Source organism: Tenrec ecaudatus, chromosome X, assembly GCF_050624435.1.
Source record: "Tenrec ecaudatus isolate mTenEca1 chromosome X, mTenEca1.hap1, whole genome shotgun sequence".
In the NCBI taxonomy this organism is placed as follows: domain Eukaryota; kingdom Metazoa; phylum Chordata; class Mammalia; order Afrosoricida; family Tenrecidae; genus Tenrec; species Tenrec ecaudatus.
In genome coordinates, this window is record NC_134548.1 from 100739627 (window position 1) to 100762793 (window position 23167).

The 23167-nt window shown below is 38.2% G+C and overlaps 2 pseudogenes; one reads left to right on the forward strand and one right to left on the reverse strand.

Moving 5' to 3' along the window:
• Positions 1–664: 664 nt before the first annotated feature.
• LOC142433583 (L-lactate dehydrogenase A chain pseudogene) lies at positions 665–2027 on the forward strand (annotated as a pseudogene).
• Positions 2028–19182: 17155 nt separating this feature from the next.
• Positions 19183–20450, reverse strand: LOC142433584 (cyclic AMP-dependent transcription factor ATF-4 pseudogene; annotated as a pseudogene).
• Positions 20451–23167: the final 2717 nt, after the last annotated feature.

Genomic DNA, 23167 nt, shown 5'->3' on the forward strand with positions numbered 1-23167 from the left:
ATGGAAACCCCATGTGTACAGACAAAATGGTCCTGTTTGGTTTGCTATAGGGTCTCTAAAAGTCAGAATCAAATCTGGCTAGACCAGAGGATGTACACTGATACAAACAGGAACTGGAAACACAGGGAATTCAGGGTGAATGATCCCTTCAGGGCCAGTGGTGAGAGTGGCGATAACAGGAGGGTGCAGGGAAGGTGGGATGGGAAGGGGGAACCGATTACAAGGATCTATGTATAACTTGCTCCCTGGGGGATGGACAATAGAAAAGTGGGTGAAGAGAGATGTCAGACAGTGCAAGATATGACAAAATAACAATTTATAAATTATCTAAGGTTCATGAGGCAGAGGGAGCAGGAAGGGAGGGGAAATTGAGGAGTTGATGCCAGGGGCTTAAGTGGCAAACAAATGTTTTGAGAATGATGAGGGCAATGAATGAATATACAAATGTGCTTTACACATTGATGTATGGATGGATTGTGATAAGAGTTGTAAGGCCCACCTAATAAAATGATTAAAAAATAAGTCAGAATTGACCTGACATCAGGGAGTGTGGTTTTTATTTGACCTTTTGTATACAAGTCACCAGGTCTGTCTCCTCAGGCACTTCTTGGTGGGTTTGAACCACCAGTGCCTATTGTGCTGTGCAGTTACTTCTATCCAAACAATGGCAATTCTCAAGGCTCAGCTGGTTCAGAATTCTTAAGGAAGAAGAGGCTAGGCAGAATACGATTATAGTTGCTGGGGTTGATGATGTTGGCATGAAGAAATTAGCAGATTAACTTGCTTTTGTTGATGTCATGGAAGACAAATTGAAGGGAGAGATGATGGATCTTCAAAATAGCAGTCTTTTCCTTAGAACACCAAAAGTTGTCTCTGGCAATGACTATAATATAATCGCTAATTCCAAATAGGTTATTATCACAGCCACGGAGCTCATTGGGAAGAGGGAAAAAGCTGGCTTAATTTAGTCCAGCGTAGTGTGAACATCTTCAAATTAATAATTCCAAATGTCATAAAGCCCAGTTACTTGTTTCTAGCCTTTACCTTTGAGACTTGAAAGATAAGTGGCTTTCAAAAGAATCGCTGTGGTAGTTACATAATCTGTTGTCAATCTGAGACTTAAGAGTGAAGGGGTGGAGTTTAGCCTGTCAATAAGGCCGCAGTTTGACCTCATAGAGCCCTGGAGCTGAAGGAGCCACACGGAGACCACTGCCAGCACTGAAATGCTTCCACAGCCACTGGATCTACAAGACTTTCCACCCCTGGCCTGTGTTCTTGCATTCGGCAACATTACATATGTTGCATGTGTCTGAAAAGGAATATATAGATTAGTATTGGACATATGGGATAATATCAGACATGTGGACTTGAAGGCATTGGGCTGGAATATTTTCTCAATATTCAATTGCTCTAGTATATAAAGCTCTATCTTATACACATATGAATGTCTATGAATTTGTTTCTCTAGTCTACCCGGACTAACAAAATAGCATTTTTTGGAGATGGTTTCAATCTGGATTGTGCAAGGCTCTGTTACCTAATGGAGAAATTCGGGGGTTCACTTATTTAACTGTCATGGATGGGGCCCTTAGGGAGCATGGAGACTTCAGTGTGCCAGTTTGGAATGGAGTGAATCTTGCTGGTATCTCCCTGAAAACCTGTGCTTTGCTCTAGGCCCTGGCTGAGATAAGGAATGGTAGACAGAGGTTCCCAAACAGGTGGCAGACAATGCTTATTAGGTAATAAAATTGAAAGGCTATACTTCGTAGGCTGTCTGCAGCAGACTTGGCAGAAGAATCTTAGACAGGTACATCCAATTTCCCCCGTGAGTAAAAGACTGTAGAATTAATGACGATGTCTTCTTCAGTGTTCCAGGCTTCTTGGGACAGAATGGAATCTCAGATATTTTAAAAGTTATTCTGACTCCTGAGGAAGAGGTCTGATTGAAGAAAAGTGCAAAAGCACTTTGGGGGATCCAAAAAAGAGCTACAATTGTAAAGTCTTCTCTCGTGCCCTTTGCTTTCTAGGACACAAATGCATTTCAGGTGAGGGTTGTGCATGTTGTTCTTTTTATTTGATCTGTGATTCAAGCAGTGAAATTTTGATCGAAACAACCACATTAGTTTCATAAAATCAGACTTGGGGATGATCCATAAAGCATTACAGTCATATCTCAAAGGTGAATAATATTCATCACGTGTAGTTTTAAATTGGTTAATAATGTTCTACCATTGCTGAGACACCACTGCCAGTGTGCTTACTGTGTGTTATGTGAATTCTGGTACTTTGACTCAATATGCCAACTCCAATTATTTCCTCCATTCACATCCTGGCCTCCATTATGTAAATTCAACTTTGCATTCTCGTGCATTGTTGCCCTAAGGATTTTATTTCATATACAATATTTATCAGAGTATTATATTTGACAGATAATATAAAGAGATCTACACATAAACAACTGTTATACCAACTGAAACACCAAAGAACCTATGAGTGGTGGGAAAAAAGAAACCAAAGATTAATACGTCATTTTAAGATACAGTAAAATGGGGTGTTTATTTGACAGCCAAGCATAATTTATGAACAGACAGATATAGACATCTGGAATTCAGAGGACTAGTCCTTTTGTTGAATAAATAAATATAAGGATCATAAGTATATATAAATGATGTAAATGGCACTTAAAGTTTAAGAATGCATTAAATCACTAATGTATGAGAATAGACATAAAGGCAGAGGTCCAAAATATTGAAAACTAGGATTAGGAGGTCAACTATTTTATTTTCCAACCCTGAACACTTGTTAGAATGAAGAGAATATATAATCTAATTTTTTAATTTGATGAAGCTGAGGGTCTATGTATTATTGGATTCTATTGACTACAATCTTGTTGATAATTTTTACATATATGTTCACAAGGAATATTAGCCCATATTTTTCTATCTTGGTAATAAGTTCACCTGGATTTTATATCATGTTTATGCTGACATTATTAAATGAATTTGAGTTTGTTTACCTTTCTTATATTCTGGAATAAATTGTGTATAATTGGTGTCAACTCTTCTTTGAATGTTTGGTAGAATTTTCTGATGAAGCCACCTGGCCCTGGCCTTTTGTTGTTGTTGTTATTGTTGGAATTTTTAAAATAATCTGATCTTATTTCTTCTTTTGTTATAGGTTTGCTGAGGCTTTCTACATCAGTCTATATTAATTTGGGTATATGATGTATTTCAAGAAAATTTTATATTTTCATCTTGTTTTACACATTTATTGGAGTCTGTCTTTTGTAATAATATGTCATTTCCCCCCATTTGGTTCTATTCTGTTGTCACCCTTTTCATCTCTTATTCGTGAAATTTAGCAGTTGGTCAAACAAAAAGTAAAAATCTCACTTTTTGCAGGTGATATGATTTTATTTGTATAAAACTCTAATGAGTCATCTAGAAGATTATTGGAAACAATTAAAAGATTCAGCAGTGTGTCATGATACATGATTAACAAGCAAAAATCAGATTTCTGTATACTATTGAAGGGAACTCTGGAAAGGACATCAATAAAACAATACCATTTACAATAGCTACACAAAAGATGAAATACTTAGGGATAAATCTAACCAGAAAATAAGACTTGCATAGAAAACTACAGAATATTGTTACGAGAGAGAGAGAGAGAGAGAGAGAGAGAGGCATAAACACAAGGATATCCCATGTTCCTATGAGGTGCTATTGAGATGTTTCTGACCCATAGGAAACCTATGAACAGCAGAAGGAAACACTGCACTGTCCTGCACCATTCTCACAATTGTTCCTAAACTTGAGACCATTGTTGTTAGCCAGTGTGTCAATCCATCTACTCAAGGGCTTTCCTCTTTGTCGCTGCGTCAGTACTTTACCAAGCATGATATCTTTCTACAGAGACTGGTCTCTCCTGGCAAGATGTCCAAAGTATGTAAGATGAAGGCCCACCATTCTTGCCTATAAGGAGCACTCTTACCATACTTCTTCCAAGACAGATTTGTTTGTTCTTTTGGCAAACAATGGTCCCTTCAATATTCTTTGCCAGCACCACAATTCAAATGCATGGATTCGTTTTGGTCTTCCTTATTCAATATCTAATTTTCACATTCATATTAGGCAATTACAAATACCATGTCTTCGGTCACACCCATCTTTGTCCTCAAAATTCTAAAGAGGTCTTTTCATTTGATCTCTTGACTGCTGCTCTCATGAGCATTTAATTGTGGATCCAAGCAACAAATGTTTGACACAGAGCCAACAAACATTAAAGAGGAAGGTGATAGTTTCTTCAACAAATGGTGCTGGCAAAATTGGATATCCATACGGCTCATACTTTATCCCATGTACAAAAGCAAATACAAAATGGATCAAAAACATAAATTTAAATCTCAGAGGAATAAAGACTATCAATGAAAAAATAGGCACAAACTTAACTTCCCTAGTATCAGGCATAGACATGCTATCTAACAAAATGAAGGAAACACACACAATGGAAGAGAAAATAGATGAGTGGGACCTACTCAAAATAAGACACATATGTGCATCAAAAGTCTTCATCAGAAGAATAGAAAGAAACCCTACTTACTGGGAAAAATCGTTATTAATAACACTAGAGACAAGAGACTAATCTCTAGAATCTACAAGAAATTGTAATGTCTCTATTAGAAGAACAAACCATGAATAATACATTAAAATAGGCAAAAGACATCATAGACAGTTCACCAAAAATAACATTAAAATGGCTACCAAACACATGAATAAATGCTCATGATCATTAGCTATCCAGGAGATAAAAATCACCTTATACTGTCAATGGCAGTGTATTTAAAAAACAACAACCAGAAAACAGCAAATGCTCTAGAGTGTATGCAGAGATGGGAATTCTCATCCAGTGCTGGTTGCTGGCTTATCTGTAGGCATGTACAACCACTATGTAAAAGCTATATGGCAAAACATCAAGCAACTAGGAGTAGAAACATCATAGGACCCAGCATGAACAAGCATCTGCACCTCCAGGTTCACCGCAGCACTATTCACAATAACAAGATGTTTGGAACAGCCAAAAAGCCCACCAGTAAAAGAAGGGATAAATAAACTTTGGTACAAGTATGGTAAAGAAAGCAGATGGTGTCTGAAGTCTAACAAGCAGCCATCTAATGGAACCATCAACTAAATCCACAAAAAATAGCACATTAGAATGTGTGAACCAAAAACTCAGAGTTGAGCATAGTGTAGGAGCTTAAATTCTGAACACACACTTTTCAGAAGGCTTCAGGTGACATTGAAAGCCCCAAACCCATTTGCAGGGTCCCCATTCAGATTATGCCTCTGGTGAATCCCCTCCGACTATGGACCAGAGATAGGAAAGGCCTTGTTAATGAGGACATTGCAGGATCTCGAACCAAACCAAATTCACTGACATTGAGTCAATGGCAACTCAGGGAACCCCACTTGGGGTTCTTGAAAGCTGTGACTGTTTATGAAAGTTAAAAAGCCTCTTCTTTCTCCTGCGGAGTGGTGGTTGTTTGAAACAACTACTGCCCACACAGCCCAAAGTTGAACCACTCCCCCACCAGGGCTGTTTGGCTGGGCGACTGCAATTTTAGTTAGGTCAAAATGTGCCACCTTGTCGTCAATCTCCTTCTTGACCAAATTCATAATTGGTCCAGTTGTTCTTATCTTTTGCTTTGTTTTCAATTCAGGTATTTTTTGTTTGTTTCCTTTGTATTGTTGTTGGGCAGTTTATTTGCATTCTGTCTTGATTTTGTATGATTTTCTGTATATGAAACCCAGATTAGGTAAAACTATACAGACAGCTGGAGTCATAGATTCAAAGGAATATAACAAGGGAGGCTTGTAGGAAATGGGGAACTAACAAGAATGAGTATATGGAAGAAGAAATGTCCTGGAATTGATTGTCATAATGCTTGCACAGCTCTTGTGAATGTGATTGAACTATTGAAATATATGCATTGTGAATGGTAATCGGTGAAATTGTAAAAAATAAACAAAGTTTAAAAAATGAAACTTTGCTAGATACACAATAGAATACTATGAATCACTAAAGAACATTGATGAAACCACAAAGCACCTTATGTCATGGATATACCTGGAAAACGTTCTGCTGAAGAACATCAATTTCAAAAGGACAAATACTGTATGAGATCCATACTAGAAGGATGAACACCAAGACAAAGTCTGGCATCTGTTCCCAGGTCATGTAATCATTCAATCTGTTCTCCCAAGCAACATTGTGGCGTGTGTGTCTAATGCTACTGAACCACTTACCACTTTCTCATTTGTATACCTCAAAAAACCACATCTACAGAGGAGGTTCCACTTCAGCTGAATTCAATTTTTCATTAGAGGAGACTGAGAGGACCAAATATTTCCCACCAAACGCTGTTGTTCCACAGTTAGCTCAATTTCATAGACACTTCTACAGTGATGTTCAGTGAACCTCAATGGAAATTTAAGATGGAGATTGGTCATATGTATGTCTTAGAGACGGTGAATTCACCTTTGTTAGTCAGTAAACTAGGGAGGGGCAGTCCTGCCTCTGGAGATAATGTTTAACATTACTTGTATAGACCTCCTAATGGAAGAATCCACCTGCACTACTTTGCTAGCCATGCATTTTTGACTTTTTTTTTCTGCTCTTGATGACCCAGGACTTGTGCTCTACATTACCTGGACGTTAGGTTTTGTCTTTTCAAGGTACAGTATTCTTCATAGACCAGTTCAGAAGGATGTCACCTGGAAACTCCTCTAAATGAACCAGAATTTATCTTAAAGATGTCTGTTGCAGATTAAAGAAACTGAAACGCTCCTTTGGACTTAAAGTTGAAACGTCCTAGTGGAAAGATGACTGCTTTCTCAGTGTCTTGGTTTTGGAAAACATTGGACATCTGTTCAAACCTCTTGTTTCAAAGTTGTCCATTAATTGACAACATATTTTCTATTTTCATATTTCCTTTGCTTTTTAGTTACATGTCTTAGTTGTCTAGGCAGAGTAGTGAATGAGTATTATAAATTGTTTTGCCTTCTGCCTAACCCTACTTGTTTTCCCAAGTAGTGTTCAGCCATCTAATATTTTAATCTGTATACATGAAAGTTCCACGTATCTTAGTCTAATAAGCATTCTTACATGTATATATTTTCCTTTTCTCGATATTATTTTAAATTCTATGCCTTGGCTAGATGCATTATACTATTACTTTAAATACCAACAGTCTCTGTAGGTTACCTACGTTATTTCTCAAGTTGATAATGCTGCCTCTGAAGTGGTTCAGAAATATATATAAACCTTAGATATATAAATGTATTGAACTCACATTTAATCAGAAGTCCTAATTTAAGAACAATTTGTTCTAACTATTTGGCCCTGTTCAATATTTTCTTCATGAAATGATCACTGTGATATCGAAATGTGGTGAAAAAAGCAGATGGTGCCTGATTATCAGAAAGAATAGTACGTAGTGTCTGGGGTCTTAAAAGTTTGCCTTAAAACAAGCAGTCATCTAAGTGAAATGTCAGCCAAGTCCACAAGGAAAAAGCACTTCAGCCTATCTGATCCAAGGATTGTAATAATAAATCCAAGGCCAGAGCAGGGAATTGTATTAGACCTTAAATTCTGAGAACCCAATTTGCAGAAGGAAAGCCCCAAATCCATGTGCCAAGTTCCCATATTGACTAAGTTTTCACTGAATTCCCTGAGACTGTCATCCAAATATGTGAATAGTTTTGTCCTCAGACAGGGTACATTGGAAAATGGGATACTGCAAGATAGAGCTAGCATAAAATTGATCCAATTTCAATTTCTTCTAATGTGCCTTTCAGTCAAGGATGGCGAGACTTCATCTCGTGTACTTTGGACATGATGTCAAGGAGACTACGCCCTGCAATTGTTTGGTAAAGTAGAGGGGAAGTGGTAAAGAGGGAAAAAAAACCCTCAACAAGAAGGATTGACACAGTGGCTGCAAAACGGGCCCAAACATAAGAACAATTGTGAGGATGGTGCAAGATTAGGCAGCATTTCCTTATATTATATACACAGTCAGCTGATTCGACTGCAACTAACAACAACAAAAATAACAAAGTTTGTATTATTTTCTGCTTCCTTTAGATTGAAGGTTATCTGTGTTTTATTTTGTTGTGACTGATTTTTTTTAGGGGGGAGGTATAAATTTCTTTATATGAAATTCAGGATAACTAAATCCAAAGTAATAGTAACTAGATTAATAGAACTTTAGTGGTATGACAGGGGAGGGTCAGGGACAATGGAGAGGTAATGACAGTGGATACAAGAATGAAGAAAATTATCAACATGATATGGAGGTGACTGCACAACACTTTTTAAAGTATTTGAACAATTGAACTGAATTATACGCAAAGTATATGCCAATGAAATTGTTTTAAAATAAACAAAATACCTTAATATTTTAAAACAAAGGTTGTAGTAACTTAAGGATTTGTACTATGAAAAATAAAATTTGACCTTTGAAACCGCAAAAAATGTATATTATAGATTGCTCAGTAAATTATTTTTGAACACTCAACTTTCAAATGAAAAATAAAATAAATTTACATACATTACAGGAAAAAATTCTATATGAAGATAAACAAACATCAAGAAAGATATTGGACAAAAGTCATTTTCATGTATTTAGAAATGGAAAGAACACATATAAATAAAAATATTAAATCAATTCTATAAAACTTAAAATAAAAAATTTAGCATGACTAAAATTAATCAAAATACTGTGATCCCTGGAAGCCAGAAAAGCCAATTAAAGTTAAGGATACTAAAGTTCCTTAAAGTTAGATTTTGTGGGAAGGGGCATGAGCAGCAGTTGCCCACGTGAAGATCAACAATGTCTGCTGGCTATTACTGACTCCCATGTACTTCGTCCAAGACTGATTTGTTCATTTTGCCTGTCTGTGGTATGTTTACTTTTCTTACACACCATCATGAATAGCATGGGACTAAAGCCTTACACATTTCAATGGATCACTTAGAAAATAAAAATCTATGAAAGAGTAAAATAACTAATTATCTCAATTTGATTGATATAATTTGTGACATTAAAAATCACGTTGAAATTGTAAGGGTGAGTACAGTTTATTATATGTATTTAGCCAGTAATTGTTCATTAAACAGAATTTATTTAAATGCAGGCTATGTTCCAAGTATTTGGTTCTGACACAAAAATGAATGAAATGTAACTTATGCCTTTGAGAAGAAAATAGAGTACAAAGAGATGGCCATTCGAGTAAATAATAACAAGTTTATCAGATAAATGCCATAATTAATGTCTGCATAAAAAAAAGTACATAGCTCTGAAATTTTTGATGATAAAACTTGTCCTTTCCTGGGTGAACAAGGAATTGTTGATCTATCAGTTAGCAGAACATTGTGCCATCAGCATGCTTTTCCTTTTTAGGAAGGACTACGCTTTTGAGGTTAACTCAATAAGGTTTGCCCCCTTGAATCTCTCTTTTTGTTGTTGTGAGAGTTTTTGAAAAATTATTTTTTTGGGGGCTCATACAACTCCTTTCACAATCCATACATGCAACAATTGTGTAAAGTGCATTTGTACATGCATTGTCCTCATCATTCTCAAAGTATTTGCTCTCCACCCAAGCCCCTGGCATCAGGTCCTCATTTTTCCCCTCCCGCCTCACTCCACCCTCCCTCATGAACGCTTGATAATTTATAAATCATTATTTTGTAATATCTTGCTCTGTCCCACATCTCCCTTCCCCCAATTTTCTGTTGTAATCTCCCAGGGAAGAGGTTCCATGTAGATCCTTGAAATAGGTTCCCCTTTTCCAACCCACCTTCCCTATGCCCTCCCAGTATCGCCACTCACACCACTGGTCCTGAGGGGATCATCTGCCCTGGATTCCCTGTGTTTCTAGTTCCCATCTGTACCAGTGTATATCCTCTGGTATTGTCAGACATGCAAGGTAGGATTCGGATTATGACAGTGGGAGGTGGGGAGAGGAAGCATTTAGGAACTAGAAGAAAGTTTTATTTTTCATCGCTGCTACATTGCACCCTGACTAGATCGTCTCCTCCCCAAAAAACGTTCTGGGGCTCCACTCTGCACTCCCTGGCTCATTCACTATGGTAAGATTTTTTTGTTCTGATGATGCCTGACACCTGATCCCTTGACACGTTGTGATCGCACAGGCTGGTGTTCTTCCATGTGGCCTTTGTTGCTTCTGAGCTAGATGACCACTTGTTTACCTTCAAATCTTTAAGACCCCAGACGCTATCTCTTTTGATAGCCGGGCACCATCAGCTTTCTTCACCACATCTGCTTATGCACCCATTTGTAGTCAGCGATCATATCATGGAGATGAACATGCAATGTAATGATATTTGTTCTTTGGTGCTTGATAACTGATTCCTTTAGCACCTCGTGGTTACACAGGCTGGTGTGCTTTTTCCATGTGGGCTTTACCGCTTCTGAGCCAGATGGACGCTTGTTTACCTTCAAGCCTTTAAGACCCCAGATGCTGTCTCTTTTGATAGCTGGGCACCATCAACTTACTTCACCACACTTGGTTGTTCACCCTCTTTGTCTTCAGTGGTTGTGTCGGGAAGGTGAGCATCATAGAATGCCAATGTAATAGAAGAAAGTATTCGTGCATTGAGGGAGTACTTGAGTGAAGGTCCAATGTCCTTCTGCTACCCTAATACTAAACCTATAAATATAGACACATAGATCTATTTCCCCATCCTCATGTATAAATATATTTGCATATGTACATGTCTTTATCTAGACGTCTATAAATACCTTTTGCCTCTCAGCTCTTTCCTCTCTTTCCTTTGACTTCCCTCCTGTCCCACTATCATGCTCAATCCATACCAGGGTTTCAGCAATTCCTCTTAGTTACATTACGCTTCATCATGCCCAACCAGACCTCCCACACCTTCCTCACCACCGATTTGGATTGCTTATTCCCTACTCCATGCCAGCATGTTGCATTCACATCTGGGAGCAACGGGTTGAAGTCCAGTCCCTCTCTTCCTTTGGCGATGCAAACAATACCCTCCCCTTAGGAGGGTTAGTGCCCTTTGCCCCCACTACCCTTTATTATTATTTTTTTCCTTTCCCCACCTCCTTTTTATTTGTCTACCATGAGTATCCCTGTATTTGGTCAGGTCCCTGCCTTATTACCTGATCCTCACCCCAGGAATGTTTGTATACAATAGCTTTTCCCTCTGTACCCTTTGCCTTTTTTTTTTAAAGCTTACCTCAACAGCCTTTCAAGTCTTTCTATATTTAAGTCAATGCTATCTTGAGGTCTGTTTTCTCTTCTTTATCCTCTGGGTGAGGTTGTTCTATGTGGTGGTCTCTTATGTATGCTTGGTGAGTGTTGTTATTCTGCCCATACTGGGTAGGCAAGGATCTTTTGTAGGTCTGGGGTTCTTCTAATGTATTCTTTGTCTGGGAAGACTCTTACTTCTCCATCTACCTTGAACAATAATTTGCCTGGGTATTCTTGGGCTTGCATTGTTTCCCTTCGATTTTTGGAATATGTTACTCCACTCTCTCCTCTTCTTCATAGTTTCTGCTGATAGGTCTGAGCATATTCTTATTTGGGAAACTTTATATGTGATTGCTTGTCTTTCCCTAGCTGCTCTCATGATTTTCTCCTTTTCCTCAAAGTTGGATAATTTAACTATTATGTGCCTTGATGACTTCTTCTAGGGATACAGTCACATGATGTTCTTTCAGCCTCCTGAATGGTTGCCTGGTTTTCATTCACTAAGCTGTGGAAGCCTTCCTCCGAAACTTCTCTCACTATTGTTGCAGATGACTTCTTTGTTGTGTCTTCCTCTGATAAGCCAATAATTCCGATATTGTTCCACTTCATAGCATTAGACATAGCTCTTAAGTTTTCTTCAGCTTCTCTGATAATTTTATTAGATTTTTGTTAAAGTCTGCTTGGCTGTTCTCCACATCACTGCTGCGGTTCTGTGATGCCTCCAGTCGCTTCTAGACGTCCGTGAGTGTGCTACTAGTTTTTGTTATCTCCTCTCTAAGCTCCTGCATTTCCCTTTGGTTTATGGCTTTCACCTCTTCTATCATTTCATTCTTTTTCTGTATTGTTTCCCTCATATCCTCTATGACTCCAAGTAGCATTCTGAAAATTTCTTTCTGTGGCAGCTCAATGTCTGCTTCTTATATGCATTTCATTATGTTCCAGACATCTTCTGGCATTGCCTTTTGTTTCTCCCATTTTTTTTTGTTGAGGTCATTGGGACTGATTACTGTGTTGCGTGGTTTTAGAGGAGCCAGGTGCCTTTTCCCATGAAGCCGAAGAGCACTTGCTCTCTCTGAGAGACTTGTAGGAATGCTTCTTTGAACTGCCTACAGCTTATTTCACTATGTAATTAACGTACCACTTTATCTTCCTGTGGCTTCCCTCTTAGGGGAGGGACTCTGAAGGCAGGTGGGTTGCCTGCTTGGTGTTGCAGATGTTAAACAGAGGTTCCTGTAGCAGCTTGGAACGTTGAGGATGGTTGGTCGAGCCACCTTAGTACCCCACACACATAGCCAGGTATTCTCCCATAAGAAGTTGAGCAGAGTATCCCCTAGTGGAGATCAGCAGGGCTTTCCATGCCTTGGACTAGATACAGGGAACGGAGCTCAGCTTGCTGGGTGTGGTGCAGGCATAAATGCCCTAGGCTAAGGGGCGTGGTCTGCAAGTTAGTAGTAGTGTGTGAGAGCCCAAGAGAGAGACAAAGAGGAGAGAAAAAAAAATAAAAATAAAGCCAGCTGAGCCTGTGGGGGCGGGGGAGCGGGATATAGTGGAGAGATGAAAACAAATGCAAGAAAGTAGCTGAGTCGGGATCCCCGCCAGTGGAGCTGCAAGGGTTTAGTTCCTTCTCCCAGGCGTCAGTGACAAGCTGTGGCTGTGTTTAGAAAAGGCCCCTGCACAGACTTCCAAGACCAAGGGCGGGGTGGGGGCAGGGGCAGAGAGGAGAAGCAAGGGAGGGTCTAGTCCCTGCCCTGAGGCGGGTGATGGCAAACTGTGGCTATGTTGAGACGCCGCCGCCCTACAGGCTCCAAATGGTCCTGGACTCCTGCAGAGACAGTGGCGGGGCCAAGGTCAAGCCCCAGCCGGCCTGCACTGAGGTAAGCCAAAAGCTGCCAGTTCTTCAAAACCTAGTGAGTCTGTGCCTACTTATCTTTATGATGCTCACCTGCATTCCAGCAGTGTTTAATTTCCCTCTAAGCAACTCTCCTGGGCTGAATTCTGCGGAGTCCCTCTGGTATGTGTTACTCTGTCGCCATCTTCCTGGAAGTCTCTGTCTTTGTTTTTTGAAAAGACTTTTCTTTCTTTCTTTCTTTCTTTCTTTCTTTCTTTCTTTCTTTCTTTCTTTCTTTCTTCCTTCCTTCCTTCCTTCCTTCCTTCCTTCCTTCCTTCCTTCCTTCCTTCCTTTCATGGGGCACAGGTGTGCAACTGCTAGAGTCAGCAGATTAAAAGTTAAAACAGGCTGTATGAAAGCCGGAGTTTGAGGTAGGCCTGGGTTTCAGTTTCGGTTTCAAGTTCCTGGTCACTGATGCAACACATCACCTGATCCACCTAACCAATGGGACAATGCCTGACATCACCTGATCCAACCTAACCAATAGTACACATCACCTGATGACGCCTTAGCCAATAGAGTTTGAGTGACAGCCCACCAGTGACTGACCAATCAGGAAAACACAAACGGACCTACTCACCAATCACTGCTCATCAATGCTGGCGTCAGAAACCCTGGACTGCCCCTTGTCGCTGGCCCTATAAAAACTCAGAGAACAAAGAGCTCAGGGCTGATTCCCTTTGGACGCTGGGTCTTCGCTGCGCCGTCAGTGGAGGGAGGAAGCCCTAGCTCGAGCTAGCTAATAAACTCCTTTTTCCACTTTTGCATCTCAACTGGTCGTGATTATTGCGTGTGCCCAAGGTAAGCTAGCCTTCCTTCCCCATATCTAACACTTTCTTTTGGGATAATGAGTATATCAAAGTGGAATGCGAAAAGAAATGATGTCCCCATGCCTAATCTTGGTAAATCAGAAACTGCTCATATGTATTTGACTACAACAATATCAGAATATAAGGCCTAACAGAAAACCATGTTTTAAAATCATCGAATATTTAAAAACCATCTTTCTTAAAGATAAACAGATCTTCAGGATATAATCTTTGGGCTAAGAATTGATGACAAGACAGTGATGGTGAAGCTTTCAAGAATTATGTTCACACTTTTCCATGTTCTACTGGAAAGTAAAATATCATTCAGATATAAAGTCACATTTTAATCCAGTCGTCTTAAAAAAAGTAACTCTAGTCAACTTAAATTGTGTAATAATTAGTTTGGCACATTTCATGGTTCCATTTCTTTAATATATGAGAAGTCTAACAGTCCTATGGCTTCATAAGACAGTTTTTACAGGCTCATTAAAATGAAAAGTTTTGTGTGTTAAATGAAAAATAAATCACTAGAATATTTCCTTCTTTAAGAGTGTGGCATTCTATAGAGAAGTGAAAAATTCTTGCTGAAGAAAATGAAAAAAAGTAGCTATGTTTTTGCACTGCATGTTTTGATCTTTCTAAGATAAAACAGTGGGGAAGCATAAACTTCTAATTTATGAATTTTAAAGGTCCTAATAAAATTTCTGAATCTAAATTTTCATAAAGATTTGGAAGCATGCTTCTATCAACTTGCATAAATGTGAAAAATTTGATTATAAATAATATGGCATGTGAATGACATTCAAAAATTTACATGCCGTATACTACAGAACAAAAATTGGCATCTACATAATCAAGAGACACAGATGATTCTAAACTTTGTACTTGTAACATATTGCTGGGTGAAACGGTCATGGCTCAGCTTTCAAGCATTATACTCATGCCTTTTTCTTTACTACTAAAACAACAAATTTATGATTCCTGCGTCTATAGAGAATGAAAGTTGGGTCACTCAGTTGTGACATGACAAGGGTGGTCTGATTTATTAATGCTCCATTGATAACCCAATGAAACCCCCTCGGCTGATTTTTTCCCCCTGCTACATTGCAAAATGTGTTCACTGGCACAGAATGGGATTTTCACTTGAATAAGAATAAATGAAATTCTACCTAGTTGATATCTTTCATACATAGTGAAATACTTTTATCTCTCTCTATCTCTCATATTTGTCTTCCTTTTCCTCTTTCTGCTTCACACGCATATCATTAGATCAAACAAAATTTCCTGACTAATGGCATAGCCTCATCATTGGTTCATAGCTTCTCTGATTTTATTTTATTGTTCATTTACTTTTAATAATGTAAAAACATTAGTCTACTCATCTCCTAATATCAAACTCAAGCACTTTGAAAAAACTTTATCAAACTCTGTGCTCCCTCTGTATTTCATCTTCTCTATCTCCCCAATTAATATAAGGTATGAAGCGCCTGAAATTCATGTTCTCTAATGTCTTGCTTTTCTCGCTATGTAATTCCATGTACAGGTACTCTTCATTTTTAATTTTTAATTACAGTTTAAGAAAGACAGGTAAACTTCTTACTTATATCATATTGTTACATAGCACTGCATACTGTAAGATACTATTTAATTATAATTTGTGCAATTATTCAATGCATTATTTTAGCTATATAATCATATGTGGATAGATATAAATATAAACAGATATGTGCAATACATTATACATACAGAGATATCTACTGCTATATGAACTCTCACTATCTAGTCACTAAATTTATGACAATATTTACTCAAAAGTTGCTCTGTAAATAAAAATTATGCTACCATAATCCAAAAATATACCATTAAGGTGGTACATGAGTCCTTGTGAGAAAGTATAGAGCATTGCATCATTATACTGCAGCTTTTCTCTGCATAGGGTCTTGTCTGTTCTCACAATGCTAAATATGTGAGTCATCACAATCATCTTACTGAAACTGTCCCTGATAATTTTGCCCCTTGTGCATGCAAAAAACTTCCTTTTTTTCCTAGAGTTTTGACTACTAAAACCACATAATCAACTTAGAAATTATCTTTAATATTTTAATATTATGTCATGTTTGTTGTAGTCTGAAAGGACTATGTAATTTGTCTGGCACTTCACAATATTATTATTGAGTAATTGCACACAAATATACTCCCTAGAGTTACTGAAATATTATAATAATTAGCTATTTATTTGGTAAAATTTTTATATTAAACAGAAATATTTTCGGGATTATTGCATAGGATTTAAAATGTTTGTAGGGATGACTCTGAAAATGGGTTGGATTTTTCACCGGGTTGAGAATATATCATTTGCCATTAAAAAAAGGAACATAAGTTTATTATGTCTAAAACCTATATACACAAATTATGAATAAAAATATGAAACACATATGCATTTGAAATATGAAATCATGTATTTAATGAAATACACCAAGTTCAAGGGAGTCCAAGAGATTCACATGTAAAGGATAAGGATACAGAGCTTCCAACCTAACTGTGATGATTGATTGCTTTTAAGAAACATGAAACCAATATGACAAAATGTTAATATATTTTCAATATATTATCTTCTATACTTTTCTATATGTTCAAATAATTTCATAAGTAAATAAAGGTAAAGAACTTTCAACATCATAATAATGATTATAAATAGTATAACATGATTTCTTTGAATTTGTTCTTGATTAGAAAGTATGTACTTTTTATGGATTTGAAACTAACTTACAGACAATGGCTCTTTAAAATTATAAATAAGAATAAAAATAATTTCTATAAGATAATATTTGTAAAATATTTCTATTTGCTACTATTTTAAGAATATAGTTCTATAAAAATAATGTTAAAAATAATGCTAATACATCTTGATAATATATGAGTGTGTGGCAATAATGATAAAACATTATTATATGGTTTTTAAGTGATCCATTGCTTTTATTTGTATAATTTCTCTATAAAAGACACAGAATTATATCATTTTCCTAACACAATATGAAAGTACTATCTCAAAATCAAAACAAAACAAAAAACAAATGTAAGCAATGAGTAGAATCATGACATGAGTGTTTAGTTTTATCTCTTATTTGGCTTAATCACACTTTGCTAGGAAAAAGATTATTTATTTCTGCATTGATGGTCTCTAAAAGTGATTATAGTACCATAAAGTTACAGTATTATATTTCAGCAATATTACAGAATTCAATAATATTTTTCATAAATAACATCTTGATGAAATTGAAACAGTTGTAGTAGAGATAAAGTTTTAAAATTTATTCATAAATATAGCATAAAAGATTAATATATACTTATATATTTAAATGAAATACATTAAATTTAGAATTTTAATCAATTGCAGGTTTTGTAGTTTTGTTGTTCGACCATATTTTTTATAGCTTACCAAAAACAAAGCAACCACTGCCATCTTGTTAATTCCAACTCAAAGGAAAACTACAGCACAGGGTAGAGATATGCTAAGTTTTCTATGACTACAATCTTTGTAGGAGAGGATTGTCACATCTTTCCTCCAGAGTGGTTGTCGAGGCAAGCTTAATCACTGAGTTACTAGCTCTTCTTTTTATATAAAAAAACAGTTTTAAAAGAGCCACATCAGAAATGAATGAATACCAGTACAGAATTTTCTCACACTAGTTTCCCATTAAAAACATCATTATTTCTGACCATCTTATTTTGTAAACTGTAGCCTTGGTATGGTAGAGTCATCAAAAGCTACACACTTTAGGAACAACTTTATCATCAATAAAATGTCAAAGTTATACCCATAACCTCTCTCAAAGTCATAGAATAAGCATAGATATATTAAGTAAGCCTGACGAAAAACTAGATGTAAAGGACCAACTGGTTCAAAATAAAGTGAAAATCTTAAGATGATGCCTAATAGGCAAAAAAAAAAAGTATACCATTAAGGGAAAAGGGGTACAGATTTACTCTTTTTGAACTACGTGTTTATTCCCTTATCCTAAGAGAAGATTTAGCAACATATATTGTACTTTTAAGGAAAAAGAACTCAATCCAGTAAGGTAAATTTAGGAAAAACCCATCATAAAAAATCTCGACGTAAGATATGGTATATTTTGGTCAGAACAAAGGTGTAATTGTGGAGGGTTAATATTTAATGAATACTGACTTTTTGGAAAGGGGTTGTGGGAAAAGGAGATTTGTATATTTGTAAATCATATCTCATTCCTGGTGACAGCCATAAAGAATAAAAGGAGGGAGGCAAATCTCAAATTTTGTTTGACTTTGTTATGGAAACATACATGGAAAATCAAAGCATGGTAGTTCTATTTTTCTACTCTAATAAACAACCCAAAATCTATTATAAAGGCAAAGGTTAACTGGAGAAATAGCACTATGTTAGGCTGGAAAGACTGAAAGTAGGCAAAAAAGTAACTGGCCGTTATTCATTAAGGCTCAGAAAATACCATCATAGAAGTTTCATTTATATGGTGAATAAGCTGCTAAAGTGATTGTCAAATGCCATCCTGGGAGTTCCAATTCACAGACCTTAAAAGAAAGCACTAGCTAGTCCCCTTTGTTGCAGCCACTATGTCCATTAGTCTCTCTGAGGGGCTTCATGTTTTCACTCTCCTTTCACTTTGTCAAACATATGTCCTTCGGGAAGGTCTAGACCCTACTTAAAATACATCCAAAGTATGTGAGGCAAAAGTCTCACTATCCTCATTTCTAAGGAGCATTTTGGTTGCACATCTTCCAAGGAAGATTTGTCTGTTTTTCTAGAAGCCCATGGTAATAGCAATTTCTTCTCCAACACTATAATTAAAGTGCATCAATTCTTCTATGGTATTACTTTTAGTCATTGTCTAGATTTCACATGCATATGTTGTTGTTGTTAGGTGCCAACAATTCATTTCTGACTCATAGCACAGCAAAACTAAACATCGTTCCGGCTTGGGCCATCTTTATAATTGTTGCTGTTTGAGTTCCTTGTAATAGCCATTATGTGAATCTATCTGGTCAAGAGGCTTTTTTTGATTTGATTTGTTTGTTTGTTTTTATATTGTCATGAGAACTGTAAGAGCCCCCAATAAAATGATCTTTTTTGCGACCACAAAATAATTTATTACAACTCCGCTCTGGACAGACCTATGTACAAGCTCAAGCCTGACTACCCTGCCCAAGGGGTCTTCTTCTTTCCCCAGGCCCTTCAGACCTCCTCAATCAGGTCTTTCAGATACTGGATCTCCTTGGCCAGAGAATCCGCCCTCTCCTTCAGAGCCTCGTTCTTCTTCTCCAGCTCCCTGCACTCACCGGCCAGGGCCTCCTACCTGGCCCGCTTCTTCTGGCGGTACTTGGTGGCTGCGGTTTTGTTCTGCTCCATCTTTTTCAGCTTCTTATCCAGTTTCTCTCCCTTGACCTTTGCTGCCACTATCTTCTCTCCAGGAGGGTCACAAGGCTTAGAGTGAGCAGAGCCACCAAGGGCAGGTGGAGGCAGCAGTCTACCTGGGGAGTCCCCAGAGGTGGGGGGCTGTGCTGGGGAGATGCAGGTAGGGCTCTGGACTCATGCAGATGCCACTGTCATTATCTGAGGGGGCATCCTCCTCCTCGATGCATCGAGGGGCCACTGTGCTGAACGAGAGAGGGTCGGCCTTCCTGTCCCCCTCAGAGACGTCCACTTTGCTGCCGAGCTCTAAACTAAAACAATGATCTGGAATGGAGGAGGGGTCAGGGCCCCTAGGGACTCGGGAAGAGACTGCAGGAGGGTGAATGCAGCAACCTGGTTGGTGTGGGGTGAACTTTCTAGGAGATGGCCAACTGGGTTCACTGCTTGCGGTGGGGGGGGGGCGGGGCTCCTTGGGTCAGTCTTCTGGACCAGGAGATCAAAGAGATCACAGGTGTCATCCAACGTGGCCAGAAGCTCTTCGGGCATGGTTTCCAGATCACCCAGACTCAGCAGGGCATCGAAGTCAAACTCTTTCAGGTCCATCTTCTCCACCATCCAGTCTGTCCCGGAGAAGGCATCCTCCTTGCCGTAGTCGGAGGCATCCAACCAGCCATCTACTGCCAGCCATTCGGAGGAGCCTGCCTTAACTTGGTCCCTGGTGAAGCCGTGTGGTCTGAAGTGCTTGGCCACCTCTAGGTAGTCATCTAAGAGACCGAGGCTCTCTTCAGCCCCCAAACCCGACTGGTTGAAGGGGGACATCAAGTCCCCCCCTAACACCTCGCTGTGCCGGAAGCTCATCTCGGCCATATTGTAAGGCTATGATGGAATCGAGTAAAGTGCGGCATTCGAAGAAGTCTTGGTCGGTTACAGCAAGGTTGCTGCTGAGTGCCGTGAGAAGCGCCATGGCTTAAACCGCTGTGGTTGTCTCTGCAGAGCCTGGTGCTGCTGCCGCCTCTGCAAGGGCCTACGCTGCCGCCACACTCCCGCCTCTAATATGCCTTGGCGGCCCCGGAGCCTGTGGAAGGGGAGGGGGCGGATGGCGCGGAGCGAGGCGTGTTCTACATCAGAGCCAGTGAAGAAAAAAAAACTAAAATGATCTTTTAATTTTAAAAAAAGCCTCTAATTTTTTTTTCGCTGCCCCTCCATCTTCTCAATCATTATGTCCTTCTCCAGGGACTGATTGCTCTTGAAAACATGTCCGAAGTCCGTAAGATGAAGTCTGGCCAACTTGCTTTTAATGAGCATTCTGGTTGTACTTCTTCCAAGATAGATTTGTTTGTTCTTTCAGCATTCCATGGTATTTTCAGTATTCTTCACCAACACCAGAATTCAAATGCATTAATTCTTCTTTAGATTTTCCTTCCTCAGTGTCCAACTTGCACATGCATATGAAACCCAAACAACCAAACTCACGGCCATCAAGGCAATTCTAACTCATAGGGATGCTACAGGACGGAGGAGAACTCTGAGTTTCTGGGACTTTAAATCTTTAAAGTTTTAAATCGTCCTCTTTTCCCTGTAGATCAGCTGGTGGGTGGGAGCTGCTGACATTGTGGTTATAGGCTCAATGAATATCCCACTATGCAATCTGAGTTCCTTTCATATGCATATGAATTGATTAAAAATATTTTTTTCATCAAGGGTACTTTTGTCCTCAAAATGACAGTTTTACTCATCAACATTTGTGCAGACAATTTTTCCCAAAGCAAAGCATTATTTGATTTCATGATCGTTACTTCCATGAGCATTGATTGTGGATACAAACAAGATGAAATATTTTTGATTTTTTCCCTCTTTATCATGATGTTGTCTATTGGTAATTTTTTGAGGATTTTATTTTCTTTACATTAAGCAGCAATTCACACTGAAGGCTGCAGTGTGTGATTTTAATCAGAAAATGCCTCAAGTTCTCACTTTCAGCAAACAAGGCAGTCATTTGCATATTGCAATTTGTTAATTAGCCTTACTCTAATCCTGATGTCAAATTTGACTTCATATAATCCAATTTCTCTGATGATATGCTCAGCATACAAATTGAATAATTATTGTGAAAGGATACAACCCAGATGCTCACCTTTTCTGATCTGAAACCATACAGTATTCCTTTGTTCTGTGCCCACTAGTGCCTCTTGATCCATGTAGAGATTCTGTGTGAGCACAATGAAGTGTTCTGGAATTCTCATTCTTCTCAAGGCTATCTATAGTTTGCTCTCGTCCACACAGTCGAATGTCTTGGCATAGTCAAGAAAACACAAGTAAACACTTTTCTAGTATTCTCTGCTTTGATCCAGGATCCATCTGTTGTCAGCAATAATATTGCTACTGCCATGTCTTTTTCTGAATCTGCCTTGAATATCTGGGAACTCTCTGTTGATGTATTGCTGCAACCATTGTGGAATGATATTCAGTAGAATTTTACTTGAATGTGATATGAATGATATTTTTTCATAATGATATTGCCGGCACTTTTAGATCACTTTTCTTTGAAGTGGTTCAAATAAGGATCTCTTCCAGTAGCTTGAGTCAGGTTTATCTTAGTCCTGAAAGTGATAAGTTTGCACTTTAAAGTTTGAAAGAGATATTTTACTTCAGATTTTCCCAGTGCAATATGTCATTTTATTTCTAGATTGCTGCTTGATGATGGATGACTATGGACCAAAGTAAAATGAAATCCTTGACAACTTTGATTTTTTTCTCCATTGATCATGATTTGCTTATTGATCTGGTTGTCAAGATTTTTGTTTTTTTACATTACATTGCAATTCATACTGAAGGCTCTATTTTTGTGTCTTCATCAGCAAGTGTTCCAAGTCCTATTCCAGCAAGCAAGATTGCCATTTGCCTAAGATCCATTCAGCCAAATGCTGTGCAGTCATTAAAAGGCAAGTATGTTCAAGTGTGGCCTGGTACACTCTGTTTTCAGCTAAGATCCATCTGACATCATCAACATTCCACGTCACCTTTGTGCCACACCATATCCTGCATCTGGCTTGAATTTCTGTCAGCTCCTTGTTAGTCTACTACTGCAACTATTTTTAAATGATCTTCAGTAAAATTATACTTTCATATGATATTAGTGATATTGTTTGATAATTTCCACATTCCTTTGTGCTATTTTTCTTTGGGCCCCTTCCAGTGATTTGTCCTAGTAGATATATTCCAAATTTCTTGGCATGGACTAGAGCTCACTTCCAGTACTATATCAGTTTGTTGAAACATTTAAATTGGAGTTCTGTCAATTCCTGTAAGTGTGTTTTCACCAATATATTCAGTGCAATTTGGATTTTAGTCATTTCTTTCAATATCATTAGTGTCTGATAATATGCTACCCCCAGAAATGGTTGAGCATTAGCCAGTTCTTTTTTGGTATAGTGACTATGGATTCCTTCCATCCTTTTTTAATGTTTCCTGATCCCTTCAATATTGTGCCCATTACGCCCTTCATTATTATAATTCAGTGCTTGAATTTTCTTTAGATTTTTCAGGTTGAGAAATACCAACGGTGTGCATACATTTTGATTTTCTAATTACAGGCCTTTTGCACATGTCATTATAATACTTTGTTTGATCTAGCTGCCCTTCTGTTCAGCTCTTTCACCTCAGCATTTTGTCCCATTCCCTTTAAATACTGTGTAACCCATTACACCACCAGCATGTGAGGACAGTAAATACCAGGACAGCAGTTTGGATCCATCAGTCTCTCCATGGG